An 8,686-nucleotide genomic window follows, 5' to 3' on the forward strand; every position below is an offset into this window, starting at 1 on the left:
TATTTCCAGCCGTAGGTACTCTCTGAACTAACCATGCAAAAAAAAAAGGTACTCTCTAAACTCTGAAAAATAGAGCTAATTGCATCTATAGTCCTCGTAGTCGATCACAACATCCAACTTGGTCATGGAGGTTGTAAAGTGCTCCAATACGGTCCCGGTACATGCAAATATGTGATCAATACAGTCTCTGAGGTTGAAACGCCAGTCCTGGCTCTACACGTTGCATACGTACTATGTATTCCGTCATATGCCACATCAGGCTGGCCCCGCTCGTCAGATTGGACCCACCCATCAACTCGAGGAGTTGGTTATTTTGCAATTGCCTCCCTATCTTTCTGTCTTCTCGGTGCCTCTCCTCTTCCTCCCCCACCGCGAAACAGAGTGCATCCCTAGCGGTGAGGGGGTGCGATAGCGGATGATCGGCGTTCCGGCCACCCTCTATTCATAGTTCGTGCGGCGGCTGAAGCGAGTTGGATGACAGCTTGTCGGAGCCAGCGCTGTTTGGCGGCGATGCAGGTCCCTCGACGGTGGCCCGACGGTGAGGCGGCTCCGGCATACGGTACATCACTTTACAATGTCACTAGGTCGATTCGATGCACTTTTGGAGCGAAAAATGGTTCCTTGTTGTGATTAGGCCGTTTTGCACATGCTATTTGTGTGAATATGTCGATTGGATGCAATTTTACCCCAATTATTCTAGTGTTTTAGTATCTTCAGTGCACAAATTTTAATTATTGTTGTATGTTCTATTTTTCAGAGAAAGGCAGTGGAATTTTCACTTTTGAGGAGGTTCTTTCTTTGGGAGTGGGCAGAATATGTGCTATTTGAATGGTCATAAGGTTTGCTATGATTACTATCATGTGGAAAGGGCGTATTACAAAATGTTTGAAGAAATAGTTGAGCACTTGGGTTATGAAAAGACAGGTATGAAGGAAATATGCCTTAGAGGCAATAATAAAGTTGTTATTTTATATTTCCTTATTCATGATAAATGTTTATTATTCATGCTAGAATTGTATTGACCGAAAACCTTAATACATGTGTGAATACATAGACAAACACTAAGTCCCTAGTGAGCCTCTACTTGACTAGCTCGTTGATCAACGATAGTTAAGGTTTCCTAACCATGGACATGAGTTGTCATTTGATAACGGGATCGCATCATTAGGAGAATGATGTGATGGACATGATCCATCCGTTAGCTTAGCATATTGATCGTTCAGTTTTATTGCTATTGCTTTCTTCATGTCAAATACATATTCCTTCGACTATGAGATTATGCAACTCCCGGATACCGGAGGAATGCCTTGTGTGCTATCAAACGTCACAACTTAATTGGGTGATTATAAAGATGCTCTACAGGTATCTCCGAAGGTGTTTGTTGGGTTGGCATAGATCGAGACTTGGATTTATCACTCTGAGTATCGGAGAGGTATCTCTGGGCTCTCTCGGTAATACACATCATAAGAAGCCTTGCAAGCAATGTGACTAATGAGTTAGTTGCGGGATGATGTATTACGGAACGAGTAAAGAGATTTGCCGGTAACGAGATTGAACTAGGTATGACGATACCGACGATCGTATCTCGGGCAAGTAACATACTGATGACAAAGGGAATAACGTATGTTGTCATTATGGTACGACCGATAAAGATCTTCGTAGAATATGTGGGAACCAATATGAGCATCCAGGTTCCGCTGTTGGTTATCGACCGGAGAGGTGTCTCGTTCATGTCTACATGGTTCTCGAACCCGTAGGGTCCGCACGCTTAACGTTCGATGACGATTTTGTATTATAAGAGTTATGTGATTTGGTGACCGAATGTTGTTCGGAGCCCCAGGTGAGATGACAGACATGACAAGGAGTCTCGAAATGGACGAGAGGTAAAGATTGATATATAGGACGATAGTATTCGGACACCAGAAGTGCTCCGGGGGTACCGAGTACATATTGGGTCATCGGAAAGGGGTTCCGGGCACCCCCGACAAAGATATGGGCCTAATGGGCCAAGAGGGAAAACGCAGCAGCCAGCATGGGCTGCTGCGTCCCCCATATAGGCCGAGCCTGGAAGGGAAGGAAAGAGGGGAAGAGAGAAGGAAGGGGAGGGATTCGACCTCCCCCCCTCCTTGCGCCTCCGGAAGTTATGGTAAGGGGGGCGAATTGCACTAGGGCCCCAAGTAGGATTCCTCCTACTTGGGCGCATGTCGGTGTCAAAACCGGCGGATCTCGGGTAGGGGGTCCCGAACTATGCGTCTAAGGTCGATGGTAACAGGAGACAAGGGACACGATGTTTACCTAGGTTCGGGCCCTCTCTATGGAGGTAATACCCTACGTCCTGCTTGATTGATATTGATGAATATGAGTATTACAAGAGTTGATCTATCTCGAGATCATAATGGCTAAACCCTAGAGGTCTAGCTTGTATGGCTATGATAATGAGTATCCCCTATCCGGACTAAGTCCTCTAGTTTATATAGACATCGGAAGGATCTAGGGTTACATAAGGTCGGTTACAAAGAAGGCAATCTACATATTCGGTCGCCAAGCTTGCCTTCCACGCCAAGGAGAGTACCATCCAGACACGGGTGTTGTCTTCGGTCTTTGTATCTTCATAGCCCATCAGTCTGGCCCATAACTAACAGGCCGGACGCCCGAGGACCCCTTAGTCCAGGACTCCCTCAGTAGCCCCTAAACCTGGCTTCAATGACAAGGTATCCGGCGCGTAGTGCTGTCTTTGGCATTGCAAGGCGGGTTCCTCCTTCCGAACTCTAGAATAGTCTTCAGATGAATAGATCGTGTCCGGACCTGTAACACACACCACACACCACCATAGAGAGAATATAATAATACACGAGTCCAATCCGTTGACAACTTTTACAACATGACATCACATCCATCCGGTCATAATTTCGAACTGTTTTTTGCCTGCCGCTCCATGTTTCGAGACGCGGTTGCCATTGGCACGTCTTGTCAAAGCAGAGATCATGTCCCCTTATTACGAGATTCTCATCAATACGGGCGTGGGTAACCCAACCGTTCCATTTACACAGCCCTTGGGAGTAGGCGAATTTTGAGGCGAGTGGGGTGGCGTTCAATATTCACTGCCCTTATGAGGAGATAAGATTCCTCCTTCTTCCACCACGCCTTCTTCTTGCCTTTCCCCATCCATTCTAGAGCTCCAGCGCCCAAGCCTTAGCTTCCTCCGCCTGAGAAAACGCTCCAACCATGTCCGGGTCCGAAGCTAGTGGCAAGTGGATGGCTTCTTCTGTCAAGGAGAAAGACATCAAGGAGCTTCGAGAGGCCGGATACCTGGCCAAGGAGATCGTTCACCGTCTCCCGGCCGAAGGACAGATTGTCCCTACCCCAGAGCCCCATGAGAGGGTTGTTTTTCTTGCACATTTCGTCTGTGGGCTGGGATTCCCTCTCCACCCGTTTGTCTGTGGACTGATGTTTTACTACGGGCTGGACTTCCATGATCTAGCCCCCAACTTTATCCTCAACATCTCAGCATTTATAATCATTCGCGAGGCCTTCCTCCATATCCCGCCTCACTTCGTCCTATGGCTGAAGACTTTCAATGTAAAGCTGAAGGTGGTGAAAGGCCAATAGGCAGGGTGTGGAGGCGCCATGGTGGGCAAGATGCCCAACGTTATATGGCCCGAAGGTTCCTTCGTGGAGATGGTGAAGGGGTGGCAGTCGGGGTGGTTCTACATCACCGAGCCGCGCAACACCAACTGGGCAGCAGCCCCCGAATTTCGATCCGGAGCTCCACTGCGACTTACCTCCTGGCAAGAGAAGGGCCTCGCCCGGGGCTCTTCGAGCGAGCTGATTGGGCTCCAGACGTGCGTTCAGAACATGCTAACCAAGAGGACCAAACTTGTAAACGTGATCCAGGTTATGCTCATTCGTCGGATCCTTCCGTGCCAAGACCGGACTTTTTATTTGTGGGAATTCGATCCGGCCAAGCATCAGACGCTATGAGAGCTTTTCGGCACAACACACGAAGATATCTGGAAAGTGCTCTTCAAGGCCGGCGAGACACCACCGCCACAACCGAAGATCATGGGCTCAGCTTAAAGCGCCAGGCCAATTCGGTAAGTAATTTCATGTATTCAAGGTATAGCCTTCACTGGCATATTTTGGGAAGGAGTCTAAGCCTTCGTATCAATTTTCAGGCCTGGATCGACATAGCGGAGCGGATTAATTGTCCCGCTCCACTCCCCGAAGACGAGGAAACCCCACTCCTAACGAAGATGCTATTTTCGACGCCTTATGATGTGCCGGAGAAGAAGGCCAAGAAGACGGCCAAAGGGAGCAGGAGTGACCTTCGCCGAAAGGGCGCTTCGGACATGTCATCCGAAGAAGAGACTGACTCTTCGGTCGCTAAAGACGACGGCGAGGAGGAAGAAGAAAGCAGCTTCCCCCCGGAGGGGGGAAAGAAGAAAAGAGAGGCCTCCACGAATCTGGAGGCGAAGGCGCCCAAGAGGGGAAAGGGCTCCCTTGCGGATAACTTCGCATGGCACGTCGAAAGCAGTCCGGAGCGAATGCCTCGGACCAAGCCTCGGGCTTCCTCATAAGTACCAATACCCTACGCACCTCCCAATACCTGGCCTTTCCAGTTTATAATATTAATATGTTTAAACTGTGACATTACTGTCCGGCCCGCGATGGCTCCCCGCGATCCTCGACAGAGGATTCGCTAGACTCAAAGGAGATGGCTATCATGTCTCCGCCGCCCTCTCATTCTACCTCACCCAAGGGTGATGACGAGGTGGCATCTCAAAGGATCTTCCCAGACCGGGGGGAGATTCCAGAAATTGTCTAGGCGGCGCCGCAGGATGACTCCTCGGCTGCCGGACACGAGGGAAAAAAAGCCCCTATGGGGACTGGCAGTGGAGGCCAAGTTCTCTTCGTCCCTCAACCGAATACCATTCCGGAGACCTACACGGCTCCGGAGTCCGGCGAACGGCCTTCCCTGAAAGGAGGTGTGCCTGTCCCACTGATGACCTCTGTCCAACCAGAGGCATCGGACAATCTGCTGGAAGCGCTGCGAGGCGTCGCCATTATGGATGAGCACTGTGTCCTTATGGGTACGATGATCGAAAAGTTTCAGTCCGCCAAAAGCGAATCGACCGAGGCCTGCACTAGCCTTTTAACAGGTTTTGAGGTAACAATTGTAGAAAAAATATCACAATGTGGACAGTATCCCCTGATGATCTTTTCGGTGTCTGGAAAGGAAAAGCCGAACAAGGGATCAAAATAAGTTTCACAGGAGTCTAACATAATATGTCTATGTGAATAAGCAGGCGTCGCTGCTGGCTGCTGCCGCTCACACTGCGGAGGTCTCCAGACTGAAGCGGAACCTGGAACGGGCCGAGAAAGAGTTTGGCCTCATGAAGAAACAACTGGAGGACAACAAAGGTATGCAGTAACCTGCGTGTATGTTTAGGAAGGATGAATGGTTTGTGCTGACTAAAGTGCCATGAACTTTATTAGGGGCCACAACTGAGGTGGCGGCCCTCAAGAAGGCATTAGAGAAGGCCGAGGACAAAGCGTCCAAGGAACACACCACGCGCGAGAAGCACGAGGCCCGGATCGGCGAGGTTCAGCAAGAGCTCATGGACGCCGTCAAGAAGTGTGAGTCCTTGGACCGTGATTCTAAGACGCAAGCGTCCGAACTTGCGAAGGCCCTCCAGAGCACACAGGAGGCTCGAGCTGAAGCCCAGAGCGCCCTCCAGGAAATCCAGGTGGCCCGGAAGATCATGATGGTAAGGCTTTCATTATGCAAAGCAAGTCTATGAAGGAAGCGTTCCTTTTACTTACCCGAATTTGGGGCTCTCCAGGGGCATTTACGGATTAGCCGTGCAGCGTATCAGATGCTGCCAAGTTCTATCGAGCCGGGGAGGGGAGTTATATGGAGAAGCTGTTCTGGTCTCAATATCATGTGCCCGAAAATCCGGTGTCCTTCAGCGACCAGCTGAAATAGCTGGTCGAGCTGCACAAGGCGAACGAGCTAGCCATGAAGGAGCTGATAGTCCGACTATGGCCTGCCGCGCCGATACTGTAACACCCTCGATGCGGCTATATCTCCCACGTGTCGAAGCACGACTTAGAGGCATAACCGCATTGAAAGCAATGTCGCAAGTGAGGTAATCTTCCCAAACAACCCATGTAATACAATAGGGGAAAAGATACATAGTTGGCTTACAATCGCCACTTCACACAAATACATGAATACAGCATTACAACATCCATATACAATCAAGGTCCGACTACGGAACCAAAATAAAAGAAGAGCCCCAAATGCGACAAGGTCCCCGATCAACCCCAACTGGGCTCCACTATTTATAAACTAGAACGAAACAACACAAAGGACAAGATCTTCATCGAGCTCCTCCTTGAGCTTGGTTGCGTCACCTGCTTAGTAACATCGGCACCTGCAAACTGGTTTTGGAAGTAACTGTGAGTCACGGGGACTCAGCAATCTTACACCCTCGCGATCAAGACTATTTAAGCTTATGGGTAAGGTAAAAGGTATGAGGTGGAGCTGCAGCAAGCGACTAGCATGTTTGGTGGCTAACATACGCAAATGAGAGCGAGAAGAGAAGGCAAGGCACGGTCGATAAAACTATGATCAAGAAGTGATCCTAGAACAACCTATGTCAAGCATTACTCCAACACCGTGTTCACTTCCCGGACCCCGCCGAGAAGAGACCATCATGGTAACACACGCGGTTGATGTATTTTAATTAAGGTCAACTTCAGGTTTTCTACAACCGGACATTAACAAATTCCCATCTGCCCATAACCGCGGGCATGGCTTTCAAAAGTTCAAAACCCTGCAGGGGTGTCCCAACTTAGCCCATCACAAGCTCTCACGGTCAACAAAGGATATTCCTTCTCCCAAGACAACCCGATCAGACTCGGCATCCAGGTTACAAGACAACTTCGACAAGTTAAAACAAATCCAGCAACACCGCCTGAATGTGCCGACAAATCCCGATAGGAACTGCACATATCTCGTTCTCAGGGCACACTCAGATTGTCTAAACTTCCGGTAGGCCAGCCCAGAGTTGCCCCTGGTGGCCACTGGCGGCTGACGAGGTGGACCAACACTCAGAGGAGCACTGGCCCCGGGGGGGGGGGGGGTAAAATAATGATGACCCTTGAGTCTGCAGAACCCAAGTGAAAGAAAAGGCTAGGTGGAAAATGGTAAAACCAAGGTTGGGCATTGCTGGAGGAGTTTTATTCAAGACGAACTGTCAAGGGGTTCCCATTATAACCCAACCGCGTAAGGAATGCAAAATCCGGGAAAATAACACCGATATGACGGAAACTAGGGCGGCAAGAGTGGAACAAAACACCAGGCATAAGGACGAGCCTTCCACCCTTTACCAAGTATATAGATGCATTAATTAAATAAGCGATATTGTGATATCCCAACAAGTAAACCTGTTCCAACAAGGAACAACATCTCCATATTCCAACAAGGAACAAACTTCAATCTTCACCTGCAACTAACAACACTATAAGAGGGGCTGAGCAAAGCAGTAACATAGCCAAACAACGGTTTGCTAGGACAAGGTGGGTTAGAGGCTTGGTTCAACAATATGGGAGGCATGATAAGCAAGTGGTAGGTATCGCGGCATAGGCATAGCAAAAGAGTGAGCATCTAGCAAGCAAAGATAGAAGTGATTTCGAGGGTATGGTCATCTTGCGTGAGATCCCGCAAGGAAGAAGAACGAGTCCATGAAGAAGACAACCGGACATAGTCGAACGGATCCTCACAAACGCGACGTTATCAGAACTAACCCGAAGAAGCAACACCAGAAAGAAGCAAACAACATAGTAAACAACCATCACATAAACATGGCATGATGCACAACCAAGTTTGATGCATGTCCGATTTAATGAAGCATGGCATGGCAAGGTGCACAAGCAACCCTACAAATTAAGTGGAGCTCAATATGCAACGGAGTTGCATATTGAAGAAAACACCACATGACTTATTTAGTTCTCTCTCATTTAGGTACCCAACAAGATTAAATGTTGTTACCATGGCAAGAGGTGAAGCACAACAAAACTACATATCTAGGCAAGTTTAAATGAGGCCGAAAACAACGAACAACAAGTCCGGAAACTCCTCATGTGCATAATAATGAATTAGGTACTTTTTTGCCCTAAACACAATTTTAGGGTTGTTAAACATGCAAAGTGATGCCACCATGTTAAACTAGGCATTTTTCTACCCCATTTACATATAAATATTATTAAATTTGGAGCTACGGTTAAATAGTTATGAATTAAATCATTTTAACATGGCAAGAGGCAAAAATATAGGCAAACATCACCTTAAACATTTTTTTAACATGGATGAAAGTTGCATATTTTTAAACTAGATGAAATTCTAAGCATGTTTCATATATGACATGTTTTATTTGGATGCACGGATATTTAGTTATGAACAAATCAAAATGACGGCATATTCTGTAAATATGCATGCCCTTGGAATTAGATAAATCGCAGCGAACAAAAAAATGTGGGCTGAATGCTGCTCACTGTGGAAGCCCAACAGCAGATCTGGCCACATCACCTTAAACATTTTTTTAACATGGATGAAAATTGCATATTTTTAAACTAGATGAAATTCTAAGCATGTTTCATATATGACATGTTTTATTTGGAT

This window comes from Triticum dicoccoides, chromosome 3A (genome assembly GCF_002162155.2).
Source record: "Triticum dicoccoides isolate Atlit2015 ecotype Zavitan chromosome 3A, WEW_v2.0, whole genome shotgun sequence".
NCBI lineage: Eukaryota > Viridiplantae > Streptophyta > Magnoliopsida > Poales > Poaceae > Triticum > Triticum dicoccoides.